This window comes from Phaenicophaeus curvirostris, chromosome 2, assembly GCF_032191515.1.
Source record: "Phaenicophaeus curvirostris isolate KB17595 chromosome 2, BPBGC_Pcur_1.0, whole genome shotgun sequence".
In the NCBI taxonomy this organism is placed as follows: Eukaryota; Metazoa; Chordata; class Aves; order Cuculiformes; family Cuculidae; genus Phaenicophaeus; species Phaenicophaeus curvirostris.
In genome coordinates this window covers 27640193-27659595 of record NC_091393.1, presented here as the reverse complement: position 1 = coordinate 27659595, position 19403 = coordinate 27640193, and the positions used below count along the sequence as shown (strand labels likewise).

The 19403-nt window shown below is 38.4% G+C and overlaps 1 protein-coding gene across 17 annotated transcripts in view; it reads left to right on the top strand.

Moving 5' to 3' along the window:
- Positions 1 to 19403, top strand: part of MYT1L (myelin transcription factor 1 like) — a 333318-nt gene that overhangs the window by 229704 nt on the left and 84211 nt on the right. The window lies entirely within an intron of this gene.

Genomic DNA, 19403 nt, shown 5'->3' with positions numbered 1-19403 from the left:
GAAGCCATGCAGTTAAATGCCTCTGCTCCACACTGAAAATATACCCCACTGTGTTCTCTTAATATTTATTTTAATAAGTCTGTCTTCCAAATATTTTTTAATACACCAGCACTCACATTTCAAACAAGGAGGGTGGAGGTGTATTTGTGCTAAAAATGCTTTCATAGGATGTAATCCTAGTAGTGGATTAATGCATGCAGTTACCAGGAGAATATTCACGAAGGTACAAGCAAAGCATCAGCTACAGCTGGGTGCCTGTACTGATCATTTGCAAGTGTATTTTCTGGATCTGCTTATATAATGTCAACGGTTGCCCACATAAATGCTGTCACAAGTTTGGAGATAATTTTTATGAGCAAAAATGGGCCTCTTCCCTTTGAAAAATTTGCCCCCTACTTCCCCCTACCCCAAGAAACTATCCAGAATGTACTATTATAATATGCTTTGGTTCTTTGAGACTTCAATGCTGCGTACTTTAGTTGATTCTATTAAAAAAAAAAAAAATTAAGTGAGAGGTTTACATACATAATGTCCTAAAATTCATTAATTTTGGCTATCGTACTGTGGCATAAATGCCATTTAGTTACATAGGTCACTGGTAGTAATCGAATTAATGTAGTAGCAATGTGATTAACCTATTCACCTTCTCTTTTTTTTGGGATATTGGACTCTATATAACCAGTATTTTCAAAATATGTAATTGGGATCCATTTACTCAAAGAGTCCATATGCTGATGACAGACATCATAATGCACTGGGGTGAAATGAAAAAAATCGTGCAAAAATTAATGAGCTATCTAAAAAGTATTTTGTTCCCATTTCCAGGGAACACGTTTTTGGTTGGGTAGATTCACCTTTCTAACCAATAAAAATATAAGAAAAGCTTTCAGCACTCCTCAGTTGGATTCCTCTTAGGAACCAGGTATGAAAGTTGTATGACTTTTGTTTCAGCATTCTGTAAGGTCAGATCTTAAATCTTATAGAAAGCCTTTGGAAGTATTCTTTCCATTTGAGTGAGATGGTGGCCAGCTGGGTGGCTATAAGCATTTTCTCAGATATATGAATCGGTTTCCTCAGTTGGTTAAATTTGCCCTCAAAAATGGTAGAGAATAGATGGCCAATCTTAAGAGTTACATGAATTTGATGCAGCAGGGACATGATTTCCTTCTGCAGGGAACTCCGCTGTTTCAGAACCTGGAAGAGAAGCTGTGTTAGGTCAGGCTGCTGTGCAACTGCTACGGGATATCTAGCAGTTTCTTAAGAGATAACGGTGTCTTGAGTTTGTTGGTGTTCAGGGTATGGTGCAACTGCTGCTGTGATTTCAGCTGACGTGAAAAACTTTGAATCTACACTATCAAAAATGATAAAAGAAAAAACAAAACAAAACAAAACCAAAACCTTAACAAAACTCAAGAGCTCAAGAAAATTGCTTTTGGCAAGCCAGCAGGCTTGATACTCGGTTTACTTTTACTGTCATAATGAAACACAGTGGTTTCCTTATTCCAACACAGTTATGCGTGCAATTAGCAGACCTAATCAATCTACAGAGGCTTACAATGCTTTTCTTCCATATATAGTAGGCTGTGGTTAAGAACTGCAAAATTTTTACAGAGGTACCTGTATTGCCTGCTTTGCATATTACATGGAATTAAACCTTACATAGCCAAAGTTTTTCTCAGAATCCCATGTTATTCCAGTTACAATACATGAGTTCATTAATAAGTGTATAGATATTGTGTCAAATATCAGTTATTAAGAAAAAAATACTCATTAAGTGGGAAAAGTTATGATAGAATTTTGTGAGAGAAATAATTCATGATCTTTTGAGAATCAATATAGTAATCACTAATCCCAGTGAGGGCACAGCTGATTTACAACAAATTACTAGCAATTAATAAAGAAGGTAGTATGGAGTTCCTTATGTCTATGGCAAGAAGTGGAAAGTGCTAACAGTTTGTTCTTGGTGAGATCTGGGAGACAAACAATAAATCAGATTATTTCAGATGGCTTATTTCATATTGATTTTGATAGGGATCCTGGCGTTTTGCTTCCTTCCACTTAGAATATGAGCAACTCTGGTAGAATTTTCCAGGGAAACGAAGTGCAATCAAAGTTAGATATTCTAAAATTGCATGGTTTGAACATGGCATTTGCCTTTATCTGTTGACTATATGAGCAAATCAGGTCTTGTCAGTTCTGGATTTAGTTGTCTCCGTCACTCGCCGCTCACTACAATGAAGATACTGTAGTAAACCCCCATCCACCTTTTATGGCACTTTAGCAGAATGTCTGAATGTGTCTTAGCGTTCCTATCCCTAGAAACAAAATGCAGAATTTTCCACTGGACAACAGAATGCCTGCAGAGTTCTCATAAAATTTGTTGTCACTTGTCCCGTAGATTATAGCAGTTTAGAGAATTTCCATAAGTAGCTTTGGTCTAGGTGTGCAAACCAGTTAAAATTATAAATATTGGTGACAGAAGAATTCCATCAGCAAGCACAGGATTACAGAGGCAGCAGATGGGGGAGGGAGGGAAAAGAAGGAAGGCAAGGTATTTTACCATTTCTTAGATCACACTAAAGTTTTTGTTAAACGAGGGTAAATCCTGAGAAACTTGAGTACCCCACTGGCATATCATTGACCATAGTTTTTACTAAGAGAAAGTGAATTTTGAGTGGTATTCTCAGAGGGTATAGACAACATACAGGTAGTATAGATACACAGTTCTTACTGAAAATAATTGGATACTCACTGAAACCATCTCAGCCTTTTTGAAAACCGCATCTTTCTAGCCTCGTCATTGATAAGGTAAAGGACTTCGAAAATACAGATGCCTCCTAAAAAAAAATGAATCTCAAAATACCACTTTCCAAATTCTGTGCTTGTATTTCTCTACCAATCTGTTGAACCAAAATTAATGCTTAAAATTCTCCAGCAATGGCCAGCATATTCTCTTTATATTTCCATTAAATGTACTGTATGCCTTTGAAGAACAGATTATCTATCCATGTGGCTATGAACAAGCTTGAGAAGCCCTAATGTTCAGCACCACCACTAAATGAAAAATTAATCTTTTCAATTTTGCTTATATCTCATAAAGAAAGGACAGTTAGATGGCCTCTGTTACAGTAACCTAACCTGTAAGATGAAATACAAATGTGAAGCAGCAAGAGAAAGTCTGATTTTAGTGTGCCCCTCCTCTGTGATGGCAACTTTTGGATTGAAATCTGAAGGGTATATTTGATTTGCAAGGCAAACCAAAGTACTTTCACTTGAAATGAGCTCTCTTCAGGATAAAAAAAAAAAAAAAGAACAACCAAAATTTTTTTTTATTATAGAAGGAAAATTCTGTTGGAGGAGCTGACAGAACATGTTCAAGGGACCATTTAGCCCTTTTCACATGAAGACATTCAAGACAGCTTGTAGTTCGGGTATTTCATAATTTGCCAGTGGCAGGAGGAGTCAGGCTGATTCTAGACCTAGGGAAATCTGATACATCAATCAAGTCCTTTTCACAGATGATTCTACAATAACTGTTGCAGTTTCCCAAGAGATGACGTGTTAATATGTGTAAAGCTTTCAGAGATTTCCTTATATTTTCTAATAAACTCAAGGTAGCCGGCATAAACAATACGCCTTTTGCATCTAATCTTTTAGATGGAATATAATACAAAAATAGCCATAAAACATAGATAGTAGTGTATATTCAAAGAGTATATTTCTTGAAATTGCAGGATTGTTTCTGAAAATCTAGCAATACGTTTGGGTTCTTTCCTCTACTTGCATGAACATGACCCAGACACATGGGCCTTCATAGTTAGAAATCCACCTAGAACGAGAGGGAATGGCCTCAGGTTGTGCCAGGGGAGATTCAGATTGGACATTAGGAAAAATTTCTTCACTAAAAGGGTTCTCAGGCACTGGCCAAGCTCTCCAGGAAGGTGATTGAATCCCCATCCCCGGAGGGGTTTAAAAGACTGGTCGGTGAAGTGTTTAAGAATATGGTTTTGTAGGGGGCAGGTACAGCTGGGCTTGCTGATCTCAAAAGTCCTTTCCAACCTAGTGATTCTATGATTCTGTCAGCTCTGTTGAGATTGTTAGTGCCTTCTGCTATCTTCCTGATCCCCTCATTGGATTTTTTTCTGAAGCACTTATGTCCTCTAAGCAAGAGGAAGTGCAAACACCATTCTAAAGATAAAAGAAGCCCACGTGCTGAGGAAACTGTGGTCACACATGGCTTTCCAACTGTGTTTGCCACTGAGGACACACTGCATCTTGATAAACTAAGGATGACATATCTGTATTAGCAAGGTCAACCGGCCAGCCTGCTGAACACTAATTATATTCTTTTATTTAAACTATTAGCAGGGAAGTAGTTATCTATTTGGTGAACACAGTAGGTGTTCAGTACTAAATAGAACAGAGAGCTGGACTCACATGTACCTCACAGGCAGAACACCTGATAGAAGAAAATTACAGCTTTAAGAGGCCAGAAAGCTCAATTTCTCTACTTAGGACAATGTAAGTGGAAAGAAGTGACTTTTCCAGGGCCAGAGAAGACTAAATACACATCTGACAGTTTTACAAGGCAAAGCAGATCTTAACCCATTGCAAATAAACTCTTGCTGTATTGTTTCACCTCCTTCATGAAAGAAGATACCCCATGCTTAAGGCATCTCACCAAAAACGATGTGAAGAACAGAAATAAAAATGGAGTTGCAGCTGGAAGAGATTTATCCTAGGCATTGTGTTGTTTTCCTCTGGATAAAATGTTAAAGTTGCCTTTCTAGCCTAGTTACAAAGTGCTCAGGCCTGGAGTGGTTGGGGTAAAAAACAGCATAAAACCTGTTATTGATACCTACTTTCTGCAATGAAGATGCAAGCATGGATTGCATCGTGTTCCACTACTCAGCTGCTTATATTATTTCATATTGAGACATTTAGACTAAATATTTTCTCTGATGTTTTTTTGGAAATCTTGCTGTTAAAAGATTTGGAACAGATGGTTCAGAGCTGGGAACCTCAAGGTTGTGAAATAGGGTGGAGAAACCCTCTGGATACCTTCAGTTCTTGTGGATAAAGTTCAGATCTACTTATTACAGTTGTTAAGTGTTTGTGGTCGGTTGGTGGATTGCTTAAACATGACGGCATGTAAGTTTAGTAAACTTTGCTTGTGGCTGTGTTCCATGCCTAGGGTGTTTAGTGTTTGCTGCTCAGAGGCGGTGTAATTCATTAAGAGCATTACTTAAACACTAATTTTGAACCTGCAGAAGCAAGATTGGGCCTGATACAGAGCTTGTTTGCATCAGGACAAATCAAGAATAACTTTAGATCAATAGAATTACATCGTCAAGATGTGGTGTTACACATCACACTTCTCTTTGAAGACCTACTTTAAGTCTTCCTTCTATGTGAAGGTTTAACTGAGAAGCTCAGCAAACTTTCCAGGCTGTGTCTAGGATCTTAGGTGTAGCTTTAAGCAGTTAGTAGCCCTCTTCACTTTAACTTCAATGTTTAACGTGAGGAATGTATTTAAGTATCCTTCCGATGTAGAGGTTTGCATATTTAGCTCCTTTCCTAAAAGTAAAAGGCCTTAAATGGTACTGTGAAATATCTGATCCTTCAAGAGCAAATGATTCAATTGTAGCTTCATACAGTGTAAAGAAATTATTCACCTTGATGAGACAGATTATAGAACTCTGTCATACACAACTTGTGTTGACGTAAGCAGAAATTCTGTAAGGGGCATTGAGATGCTTAAGGTGTTCAGAGTCTGAACTGCAGGCCCTACTGAGAGCATCACACAGCACATTCAGCATCGCATCAGATTTTAATGCTTCTTCACCCTGCATCTGTTTACATAGCATGGTGTTGCTTGTTTCTATTTTTAATTCACTAACCCTTTCCTTCAATGTTAGCTGAACATGGGGTGTTTGGCCCATTGCAATGTCAAATTGCTTCAGGACTTACATGTGACCAAACCTTTCTCTAGCCTTGCCAGAGCAGTAGGTCTGGAAAGGAACCTCGTACCTCAGTAGTGCTGCTTTGGATTCTTGCAGACTGCAGTCCTCAAGAAGAGGCACCATAGAGGTTTCTTTTTCTGTATTTCCACTGCATCTTTCTGTTTGCAGGTAAATGCTGAGTGGATTCTGGATTTTCCTTTTTTTTCATTTGTTGCCTGGCAAGTTCATAGAGTAAAGTGAATTCCTTCTGGAATAAGACAGTTTGGAGAAGAATTTCAGAGTGAAAGTGCTGTAGCCTTAGAATTGCACTCTCACTCAACTCTCCATAACCAGTTCATTGCCAACGGACTCCTGATTTTGGCACAACTGTGCCAAGAAGCTGATAGGTCCTGTGTTATAGTACTTAAAAAATCAACAGTGAACACAGTATAGCTGCTCTGGGTATTCATATTTGCAAACATTAGGATCTAATGTTGTTGTAGACACTATCACATCTGGAACAGGGAACTTTTGGAAACAAATTCACAGACTGCAAAACCAAACTCTTCATGTTCTCTCTTAGAATTCTTTTTCTTTTCACTGTGCTTCTTCAAAGACTGCATTATCCATAACGTCCTCCAGCTTACACAGTCTATGGACTCTGTGAGTCCTTGACACTACAGATGCAATGATTCTTGAAAATAAGTTTGGCTTGGTTAGTGTTAGAGGTTCCAATTTTTCCTCTTATGTTTAGAGAGCAGCTCTAAGGACAAATTTTGATCACCCTATTCATTCACAATTCCCTCTGGGCTTAGCATTTGTCTTAAAAGAGTGAATGCAAGTGGTAGCTTTTCAGCCTAAAAGTGGTAGCTGTAGGAGTTAATTTTCCACTATTACGGTTCCTGCAGGAGATAATAAAATATAATAGAATTCCAGACTGGGTTGATCATTTCTTCTGATTTTCATGGCTCAAACTTGCAGTCCTGGCAAATGCCTCAAGTCACAGAAATTTTGTTTAACTGAAACATATAAACAAAAATCACTAACAAAGCATTCTTTTGAAACAAAAGCATTGGTGTATACTGAACATATACATGTAATCCTGGATACTTTTTATTATGGAAGCATTTCCTCCTCATTTTGCAGGTCTTAGAATAATTCAGTTTTGTTCTTTTTTCACCCATACCACATGACACACTCCTTTTATAGCCTATGGGGTACTTTTTCTTCTATGAAGTAATATATTCTACAGATAGTTTCTGAGAGCAGACTGTGGGAGCTACAATGAGCAAGTTGGACAGCAAGGAAGTCCAAGTCATTTAGCAGGAGACAAAGAGGAACACTAGGAAAGAAACCACCTCAAGGAGTTTAGTAAGGGATGTTAAGGTGTCATTAGGAAAGGCCACTAAAGCAGTTAAGGACTCAAGCTAGTTTTGATCCCTGTGGATGAAATCCTCAGAATTATTTGACACATAAAGGCTTCATGCATATAGTACTGAAAATAGTCAGTCACTAACATTAAGCATGTCAATTATCCATAACAGCACAGTCGGATTTTGAAATGTTTTTTTCCCAAGGAATGCGTGGCAGATATTATTCGCTCTGTGAGGTAAATATTACTGTTTTTAGCAAAAATCTGCTGTGGCTCTGTAGGAGAAAGTTTTCCCAGTTAACAGGATTGACAGCTCAAGACTTATTGGGGTTTATTAGGTGAACTCAACAATCTGATAGTTCTGTCATTCCAAAAGCTTAATTTTGCAGGCTATGCTATTAATAGGAAAAGTAAGTAATAACATTGCTGTGACACTAAAAGAACTCTGAGGAAGAGCTGGATTTACAATTACAAAGCCAAACAAAGCAAGAAAGCATTTTCTTCCTTGTACTCGGCAGACACAGGTTACTGACAGTGAGAAGGGAAAGGTCTGTGTGACTTGAATACTCCCTGTCACCTAATACAGGAGTGTTTGAAGAGCTGCCCTGGCCATGTCAGGCTAGGGTTACATCTCTATATTTTCTAAAGCATATGTGGTGAGATTCCTTACTTACCATACACACTTTTAAGGTATTCTATGCAACTGCTTTTCTTCTGGCTTCTATTCTGTTTCTATTCTATCAAATCTATTGTTTCAACAACTGCCTCAACTTAGTTCTATATCAACACGATGCATCTGCTAAACAGTTTCTTGGACACCTTGTAAAGCACTGGATTGAAGTCTTTACAGAAGACTGTCTTTTTATTATCTGCAATAATTAAAACATCATTCAACTTTAAAGGCTGGCACGGACGCTTATAAATAATTTCTTTTTCTATTTCAATATGCTGAATAAAACTTTGCTCTTAGATCATTAAGCACAAAATGTATTTTGAACAGTAACAGTGGAAATACAGAATGACAGATAATTATTAACGTGCTGTTAGGAATAGGGCTGGAGCTGGACTTAAAAGAAGTATACTAATATCTGTATTAGTGTTTGTTTATTATCTAATGAAAGCAGTCTGTGGATGTCCTTCTCTGAAGATACAGCCAGAAAGGGAAACTTCTAAGGGAATAGACACTGGAATCCTTTCTTCGGAGCTAAGGATACTCCTACCTTTGATGGATAAAAGTTTCAGAACAGAATGAAATAAAAATGCTGCCCCTACCTGCAACTCAGATACCAGAGTTATGTATGAGAGGTAATGCAGGAATTCAATGCTACTTTTCCTTCTTTCCTGACACAGAAAGTTAGCAGCTAGACTGGAGACTGCTTTGCCCTTGCACATTCTGCTAAAGCTCTATCACATCCTAGAAAAAAAAATTCAAGAACTGCAGTAGACCAAAGGGGATCATCCTTTTGAGAAAGCGGGAAATGCTGGGTTCCAAGGGCAGTCTAACCGTCTTACAAATTGACTTCTTAATATTGACTTACAGAATCAGTCCAAGGAGAAAGGATCAGCCACTATGTTTCTTTATTTTAGTCAAGTGCACTTGTATAATATATACAACAAAGACAGTATATTTCTGCTTCACCCAAATAGCATGAAAAAAAGTATATCTTATGATACTCTTGTGTTTCTGCTTCCTGGTGGAGCTTATATCCAGTCTAGCTTTTATTGTGGTGATCAACAAACTTTTTGGGGTGATCTGGTATTGATTTCACTCAAACTGGGAGAGCTTTTTACACTTAGTCTTCCAATTCTTTCACAAGTGACCAACTAAGCAATGTAGTTTCCCTGGGTGGGCAGGAGAGACTAGAGGAAATGAAGGAGCAAACAAGCAGCTCTTCCCTTGGCTAAGAATTAAAGCAAGGTAGTCAAGGCAACAGTTTATAGGAAGCCTTTTTCTTTCAGATGTGTATTGGAACATGCTCATTGAATTGAGTCTCTCAGGGAACTTATGTATGAAAACAGCCAAAATCTAGAATACTTCAAGGGTTAAATCATAGAATCATAGAATGGTTTGGGTTGGAAGGGACAGGCATTTATGTGGAGAGCTGCTTAAGGCTGAAGATGTTTCGGTAAATGTAAAAGCAGAGCCTTGAACACCTGTTAGAGTTCAGATGCCTACCAGATTCAAGCCACAAATGAGCTTAGGTGTAGTTGTATCACCAAGAGAAATAGAAATGTGACTGTTCCTTTCTATACAACATACCATATAAGAAGTCCAGTCTGAAAGTGATGCAGAAATTGCTGCTGCTGTTTCTAGTAGCCTTTCTAAGTGCTTCATATTGAAGTACCCATTAAAGAGCAATATCATTTTAAGAACAAATTTTATTCAACGGTTGTTGTCTGTATTCTTACACAGACATGGAAAGAATAAGTTCCAAGTGTGAAAGAACAGAATTTACAAAAGAAAAAAAGGAAGACTGTTGAAAGACATTAAGAAATTATTAGTAGGCCAGCGTGAGAGTGCTGAAGAGAGGAAGTGAAATATGCTCTTAGGATTCCTTCCTGGAAGAGCAGGAAATTGCAAGGATTTGAAAGCTGCAGTCTAGAATCTGCATTATGCAGAATCTTTAAAAGAGCAATAAAAAGGCTTTTAAGGAAAAGGGTAATTTTACAGAGCAGGATCGGGAGTTGACAAAATACCATACGCACGGGTGATGCAGCACCATACAGATCTTTTCTATTGTTGTATTTTCCCCTCGCTAATATGTGAGCATTTTTCAACAGTTCATGATGTGATTTAACTTCCTGTGTCTTTTTATCCTTTTATATCATTGGCAATAGTAGATTCAGAACTAGACAGATGCAGAGCACTTCTGAAAATCCAACCATTAAGTGTTGACTCTCAGAGACATTTTAGAATATGGAAAACCAGGACTATTAAACTTGGCTTGCTCCGTCTAGAAGATACAAACATTGATGAGCCAGAAGTACTAATGATGTAGAAATTGAAAACTGAAAGTAATAGCAACATTTTTATAAAAGAAAGAACAACTGTGCTTTGGTAAATATGTGTTTTGCTTGAAATTTATAAATTGAAGAGCATTGAGAAGATAGAGAGTGTGGAAATAATGTATGCAGTTTATCTTAACTTTAGGAAAGGATTTGATGCAGCTCCATTTAATAGATTAATTTTGAAGTCGTAAAACATAACACAGTGCCAGATACAAAGGGACAGTGGAGAAATGTTTGTGTTGGATCGGTGAATTCTATTCAGTTCGGTTCTGTTCAATTCTATTCTGTTCAGTTCTGGGCCCCTCACCATAAGAAGGATGTTGAGGCTCTGGAGCGAGTCCAGAGAAGAGCAACGAAGCTGGTGAGGGGGCTGGAGAACAGGCCTTATGAGGAGCAGCTGAGAGAGCTGGGGGTGTTTAGCCTGGAGAAGAGGAGGCTGAGGGGAGACCTCATTGCGCTCTATAACTACCTGAAAGGAGGTTGTAGAGAGGAGGGTGCTGGCCTCTTCTCCCAAGTGACAGGGGACAGGACAAGAGGGAATGGCCTCAAGCTCCACCAGGGGAGGTTTAGGCTGGACGTTAGGGAAAAATTCTTCACAGAAAGTGTCATTGGGCACTGGCAGAGGCTGCCCAGGGAGGGGGTTGAGTCCCCTTCCCTGGAGGTGTTTAAGGCACGGGTGGATGAGGTGCTAAGGGGCATGGTTTACTGATTGATAGGAATGGTTGGACTCGATGATCCGGTGGGTCTCTTCCAACCCGGTGATTCTATGATTCTATGATTCTATTGGCTCTTAAGTAGCTAAGATACTTCTAGTGTGCAGAAATGTGAACGTGTGGTCAAAAGTAAACAATATGTTAGCATGATTTCAGTATGAATCACTTGATGAATACTTGAAGAAATAAAAATAAATAAAATATTTCAAGCAGAAGAAGAGGTATTGACTTTCTCTTGTGTATTGCTTTCACCAGTGAACTCTAGCAACACAAGTTCTGAGCTGAACTATCCTGAGACTAGACTTAGACTCAGGTTTTAGTTTTGTTCAGTGTAAGCTTAGCTTATCTCTGTATCTATGTGTGTCTGTGCTTGTGTCTTGGAAAACTGTCTGTTGTGGCTATTTCTTTGGTTGATCCACTTTGTAGCTTGTTGTTTCTCTGAGCTGGTTGGACTAAGAGTTTCAGCAGAGATGTCACCTGCTCAGATTGTGCTGCTCTGGTCAGTTTAGGTATATCTGTAGTTGAAAATATATACAAGTATATGTAAGTATGTAGGTGGTTACATTTGCCCAGCAAAAGTTTTCCTTGTATGAGATACGAGCTTTCCCCATAAGGACAGATATCCCAGTGCTCACTGGAACAGCAGTGGGAGATCCCTCACAGAAAGGAGGAGCTGACAGTTTCTAAAATGGTAGCAATGTGTGTTTTTTTGCAGTAGACAGGTAGTTGGAACAGCTTGACTTGAAATGTCTTTGCAGATGCAGAAGCGACAGAAAGAGGGTTTTGCATCTTTTACCACATCATATATCTTCGGCATTTGACAGGTCCCTGGTTCTCTAATCTCCGTTTTAGAAATTTCCAGTCTCCTCAGCCATCTGCACACATAGTATAGATGGCAAATAAAGAGGAGATAACAAAAACTGGGTTTAGCTAACGACTAGCTGTGCCATTGAGTCAGTCTTTATGTTTTCGAGGTTCACTATATACATGTTCTTGACTGACTGGAGCAGCATGATTAAAAGAGTAGGTTTCTCTTTGCCTTGCTTGTTTCTTCTGAAGCTACCACTAACAATGCGCTTTCCATTGATCCTAACTTACAGATTCTCCTGCCTTGTTCTCTGTCCCTACAAGCACAATAATCAAAGACTACATCTATGTGAGTGAATAAAACAGTCCATAATCCACTCATTTAGCACCGGGTTGAATGGTGGCAAGATGTTACTCCATACAGCTAAGCTATTACCTTCCAAAACTGGATCACCACCTTCAAAGTCCTTCTTAGAATTGGTTGCTAACCAGCACCTCTGCCCTGTGCCTGCATGTTGCTGGAAGGATGCTAAGTGACTCAAGTCAAAATCATGCCAGGACTCCACTAGGAATTTAGGAGGATGAGTGATTACATGTCACTGCTTGGTCTGGGGTTCTGCCCCTAGCTGGTTTATACTGGAATCACTATTACCAAAGAGGCAAAGGATCCTTTGTATTTACCTTCTCCTTATTTTATGGAGTATTACTTCCCTGTTGTGAAAAGATGGGAAATGATGGAAATGTAGATGAAGAAGGTGGATGAGCATATAAGGAAAAAAGGAAGAAACTCTTTAACAAAAGGCTTTACATTTCAAATGAAGTCTGACAGTCATGCGCATAGAAGTCTTTGTCCTTCCAGATCCTTTGGCATGGAACTTATTGGGAGGATAGAAAGAGACACAGGAAGAAGAAGTTTCTAAGATATTAGATTTAACTGTTCTCTCATCCTCTAGAATGGTAGCGATGTGTGTCTTGTTCCCACTGCCAGTCAGGTCAGGTTATTATCAAAGTACAAACAGGCTCCTTTTGATGATCAAACACAACTAAAAATAAGTAATTAAATTTATAATGAAGAATCAGACTTGTCCAATAAGATATAACTCACTCTATGCGACTCATGCAATCACAAGCATCTGTCCTGTTCAAAGCATCCATACTACCCTATTGACATCAACCTTTCCTTATCTAACTTCATCTCTGTCCACAACCCAAACACAGCTCCTTTTGGGTAGCTTCTTCATTCCTTTCTCTCTGCAATATCTACTATCATACTAAAAATATTGTTGAATTTCAGCAAGCAGCAATTTGAAAGTTCTGAGTAAAAGCAATTGGTATAGGATTCATTCGATCAATTTGATTTGTAACAGATCAAGTATAATAGTCATTTTTAGGGAATAATTCAGCTGATCTACTTTAGATACCTAGATTAGGAAGAGATAAATCACATCCCAGGATGCACTTATTGTCCTTTGCTTATAAGTGGAGTCCAGATGTCCAGTTCATATGGAGACGTGCTCAAAACGGACATCTGCATTGAGTCAGAGATCTGAACTGAAACAAAACCAGTGAAAAGAGATTATGTATCTCTATGGTAAAAGTTTCCAACCTGTCTTTCTCAGGGATTTGTATGTGAGAAAGGAAATGTTAGTTTATTAACGGAAAATGTGTTCCTCGGGCTTCATCCTTTGCAAAGCAATGATCATGGAGAGGGGTACAGTTAGGGGTCACTGTCTCCTAAAGAGCCTTGGGAGCAGTCCCACGAGAAGCTCCATATCCAGAGCTGTCTGAGTGGGTGTTCTCCCATTGGTGCAGCTGGTCCTCTGCTCCCCTGCTGTCTCCCTGCTGTATTTCAGTATCTGGAGAATAGCTTTGGCTTCCTTATCGCCTGCTGCCCTGCTGAGCTGTGGAAACCCGAGAGAAAGCAAGAAGCTGCCATATTCCACTGAGTCACTGGAGGGCTATGAAACAGAATATCTTCCCTCCCTCATCGTGACTTCCTGGGGAGAAAAAGTAGGATGAAATGAATGCCAGTCCTAAGCTAAAGCCATCTCATTATCTGCTCAGGCAGAAGTCAGGTTAAAACAGTTGAGGGCTGCCTGAACCTGACTCTCAAAGAAGCACAGACCAGATGGGGATGACTGGCTAAATTGTACTGCGCTTGCAAACCCAGCGTATCCTCTTCTGATCACAGATATTCTCAGCAAGTTCCTTCTCAAACCTAAACATATGCCTTCATACCAAATATTACAGTTACTACAAACCAACCAAGCAAGCTTCATAACAACCAGGACCTTATCTCCTTAAACAGATGCCTGTAGGTAACTGAAAAGTATTTCCTGATCTCTCTGTGGTAGAAGAAGAAACATATTCATTGCCTTTTGACTTTTTGGAAATAACGTTTGACTGTCAGGATGAAAAGACTGGAGATTGTAGCCAGATGGCTGCGGGAAGTGATTATTCCCCTTTATTCAGCTCCATTGTATGTGGAGCATTAGATTCAGTTTTGGGCTCATCAGTACAAAAAGAAAGCATTGAAATACAGGAGTCCAGTGGTGAACAACCAAGATGATTAAAGAGCTGGAGCACTTGATGTACAAAGATAGACTAAGAAAAAAGGATTTGTTCACCGTGAGGAGGAGAAGGCTAAGGGGAGATCTTCTTTCTGGCTTCAGTTAATTATGGGGAGAGTAGAGAGAAAATGGGGGTGTGCAGTGGAAGAATGAGAGGCAATAATCACAAGTTGTAACAAAAGAAATCCCATTTACAAATAAGGAAGGATTTTTTCACCACGAGGGTGATCAAACGCTGGAACAGATTTCCCAGACGTGCTATGGCATCTGTAGCCTGGAAGATATTCAAAACTGAACTGACAGGACAAGGCCTAAGCTGGCTCTTTTTTTTTGAGCAAGGATTGGACTAGATACCCTCCAGAGATCTCTTCCAGCCTGAGCTACCATGATTCCATGGAGCAGTGCAGTATAAGATGACATGTGTGGTGCTCTAAGATAGAAGAAAGGCAAGCAGCACCTTGTCATGAGAAGAAAAACAGAGCATATCAGCTTGAGTCAGAACCTAGATAATTTTTAAGAAGCTGTTGCATTCTGCCACTTGAAGCAAAATTCCCATAGTCGTGATCTTGCCAGAGGAGCTGTCAGATTCTTCAGATCCTATCCCTAAGCAGAACTGATACAGGTAGCACACAGGGACTCAAAGTGCAAACCCATGGATGAGTAACAAGCAACCTCATTTAAAATAATATGTTGCATCATCATTCTGGATTATCTGAAGCTCTTTCTCTTTATCTAAATTCTGACCTGATTCTGTGATGTGTTAGGAATAACCCAAGTAAGAACATCTGCACTCTTAACAATACGTTATGGGAATATTTGTGTATTAGGATGCTGTTCAAGCAGGTCTGACAAAGCCAGAGGCAAATTAACAGGTCGTAAGGATGGCACACGCAAAGAAACAAGAGTATTTCAGAGCACTGATTATATACAAACACTTGTGCATTTAGATGAGAACACAACAATTTGTACAGAAAACTAAACCTTAAAAAATACTGCTAGGAAAAGAAATAATTTATTAATATTCATCTTTTCTATCTAAAATGTATTTTAATAGCAGAAAGAAGAAAAATCAAGGAATGCTTTTGTATATCAGTTATCACTTCAGAATGGGGAAGAAATTCAGACCTGTGAGGATCCCATTTAGTCCTTAAAGGACTGGGAAATAGTATTTAATTTTCCAGTGAGCAGAATCAAATAGAAAGTGGAACCCAAAGAAGTAACGTAACAGTAAAAAAAAAAATAATTAAAAAAACCCACAAAAAAAACCCACAAAGAAAAGACTCAGTAAGTCAGAAAATTATGGACAATATTTACAAGTCTATTGGTTTGCTTTTTGGTCCTTGCTTGTACTTTGTAATACTGACTCTTATTGTGATGTTCCGTGTTCTTTAGCTCAGATCTTCATTGTCATGCTTAATGACTTTTACTCTACTTCTATTTTGCTTTGAGAATTGATTATTAGTTGAATATTATAATTATTCTAGGAGAGTCTAAACAGTAAATCCCAGTGTTATAACTGTATAAGTAGGTGTAGCAGGCTGAGGGGGAGGACTGAAAAGAACTAGATATAATGGAATAATTACAGTTCACCAAGTAAATAAGTTCTCGTTTTCTTTTGATTTTCACTAAGCAATATAAGGTCCATAAAGGAATCAACTACTGTGAAAACAAATTGTTTGGGCCTTTACCTAAAGTACCTACAATGTACAAGAACTTCAGTAACTTTTGCATAGGTGATGAAAGAATTGCACATGGTCAACTACAGTGTTCAATGTGTTCCTGAAACAGGCACATTGAAAGGCTTGGGCTGTGATGCAAATCCCCTGTCAGTAGGAGTGTTCAGACATTTAAAGACCTTGCTTAGGCCTTTGGAGACTTACGTGTGCTCTATTTCTTCAGTTTGGGTGGAGAATCTGTTGAGAACTCAGTAAGCTGAGGAGAGGACAGTATACAAACAACCCCCTGCCCCATACACCGCTGTAACTTTCTAAGATTTGGGATTCCTTTGTGTCAGTGTTGTCTTGTTAAGTATTTCTTATAGACCAGCTATCACGGATTGTAATGTAGAGATGTATGCACGCACCTCACTTCAGGAGAAAAATGGTGTTGCTGTAGTATCATATGCTGAGCACTTAGGAACTGACAAGTTGCAGGAGCAAGAGCACTAAAGTGTTTAAAAAGGGGTTGTGCTGCCTAGATAATGAAACCATCCACCTGGACAGGAAGCCTTGTATGACCACATATAGGTTCAGCTTGTTAGTCATCATGCTTTCCCATGCCTGGGAGAAAGTAATTTGATATATGGACCACAGCTTTGGACAATCTGATTTCTGAAGTCTTTGGCCTTTGGTAGGAATGTAGCTGCTATTACTGAAGTATCATTGCCTCTCTCTGCAGAATCTCTCAAACTAAATGCTGTATATTTTCCTTTTCAAAAAGAAGGTGCTGTTTTGCATGACTCCCTACACTAAAAACATCAAGCTATTCTTTCTGCCAAAAAAAATTGTTTAAATGTAGATGTGACAGGAACAAAGGAAGGAAAAAAATCAAGGACGTAGAGGCTGTAGTCCTTATTTTCCAGTGACTCCTGATATGACATGGAAAGAGTCACTTGACTTCGTTGTGTCTATTTCCCATCTGTAAAATGGGGTTAAAATACCTACCTCACAGGGGTGTTGTGAGGCTTTTAAAAATTATGTTTGTAAAGTGCTTTGAGATCCTTGGATGAAAAGTGCAGTAAGAAATCAAATTATTCACCTTTTTTGATGCAATATAAGAGTGTCCTTCTGTTGAGACGGCTGAAGGCTTCCAGCTCCTTATAGCTATTCCACATGCTCTTCACTTTGATTTCCCTCCTGTCAATTGTTGATTCTGCTGGGAGTTAAAAAGAACAAATTTTGCAATCAAAAATATCTGAATTGTCATAATATTTTACAGATGAGAACTAAAATAATCTGATATTCTTCTTAAACTGTGTTGCATATTCCTTGTCCATACAGCCCTAAAGCTAAGGGAAAATGGATATATGATAATTTGACCGCTCTTCACCTAAACTGGCTAACTTGTTTCTTTTTTGAGACAAACTCAGCCTCTTCGCCAAATAAAAATTTTGCAATTTCAGTCAATGGTTAAAAAACTTATGCAGCAGTTAAAATAGGTGGTTTAGTCCCATATGTTTTGCAGTCATTTAGCAAATAGCCATTAAATAGCACAGTATAAAGACAGTTAGCAACTTAAAGGTTAAATCTTAGGAAGAGTAGAAATGTGAAATAAAATCAAGATTAGATTTTATGGAGCTGAACCAAAGAATAAGGCACATGGGTTCACGCAGAGCTGCTAGGCTAACATGCTTTCCAAAGGATACTTAACTAACACAGAAACTCGTTCAGTGCTTAGAATTCCAGTTTACAAAACAGGTGACACAGGTGCTTCTCTAGAGCAGGCTCAGCATCCAACTGACTGTTTCTGAGGAGGTGACATAGTATAAATAAATATCCTCTTCATTAAAATTAACTGCTGCATGGAGATAAGAAACATGAGCAAAACAGTTATTAAAGCAAGTAGATGCAAGAAACAGTCAAAAACTTAAAAGAGGAAGAATGAAACTATAAAAATATTTTGTTCTCCTGCCTCTCTCATTTGGGATTCATGCTTTACGCTTTCTTTTCCTCCACCACCTTTTTTTCTTCTTCTTTTTAGGATTGAACGGGCAGGAGAACTGAAAAGGATATAACCAAACAAAAAGAATAAAAAATATTATAGTTACAGCTTTCACCCAGCTTCCTCTACTCAAAAGGAATTTACATGTCTTCACTCATACAGTACGTGATTCATATTTTGACTTTTCACTGTTGTGGAGGCAAAATATAATGTATTCCTCCCATTGGTGATCATTTACATGACTTTCATTCATGTAAAAACACACGTAGCCCTCCCTTTTTAGAAAACAAACCTGTTTACATTTCAGAAGTTGGCCTTGAATAGTCACTGTGTACCTAAACAGTTCTCTGAACGGCTTGAGAAAATATGCTTTTTTTCATCCTCTATTTCAGTGTGCTGTTAGAGCTAGATTTGGACTGATATCACCAGTGTTTGTAGATATCTCATCCTAAACTTGAAGGCACTGGCAATTTTGGAGCTATAGCTCACTGCTTCTTCAATTACTTTGATGTTCCTCCTGCTACATCTGACTGCCCAGCAGACGTAGTTACAAGAAGCATCCCATAAAAGCAGCAGTTCGTACTGGACAGTTTTCTTGGCATCAGGTTTTATCCTTAATATTTAAATTACTATCAGATTTATTTGTACATTTCACTTTAGAAAATTTTTATTAGGATACTAAAACATTTGCTTTTCAAATAGCACAAACTAATTATCCAGTAATCCTTAACTGCCTACTTCTGTGCAATCATCTCAGATGCAAATTTTTCAAATAGGAAGTGTAAATGGCATCCCTTACTTTTACACTGAAAATCTGATACTCTGATATACTTAAATTATGAGGGACTAGAATGTAAATATGAGTTATGATTACCTTGAGAACCATAGCAACTAAAATATAACCACCTTTAATGATAACTAGGTAAGGCATTGTTGACTTGGATTATCTTGTTGTGTACAAATACCACATATTCTCCACTATTAATCATCTTCCCACTGTATTCAAGTAGATAATACTATAGTATTAAAGATGTTTTTCCCCTAGACATAGCCTAGTCATCTACTGGTTATGCTGCTTAACTACAGCCTACTATCATCCCAGGATCCCTAACCACTGTGTAGAAGGAATACTATCTTGTAGCTGAAATATTAATTATTGTGCTGTTGAGCTTTGTATTTAAAACTCTGATTTATTATATTATCTGCTGACATAAAAATTATTTCTATCCGAAAGTATTTCCTATGATCAAAATATTGGTGTGCAAGCCACTGATTCCCTGAAATTTATGTCTTTGGTTTGCTTAACCTAAAACATAAATGTCTCACCTGA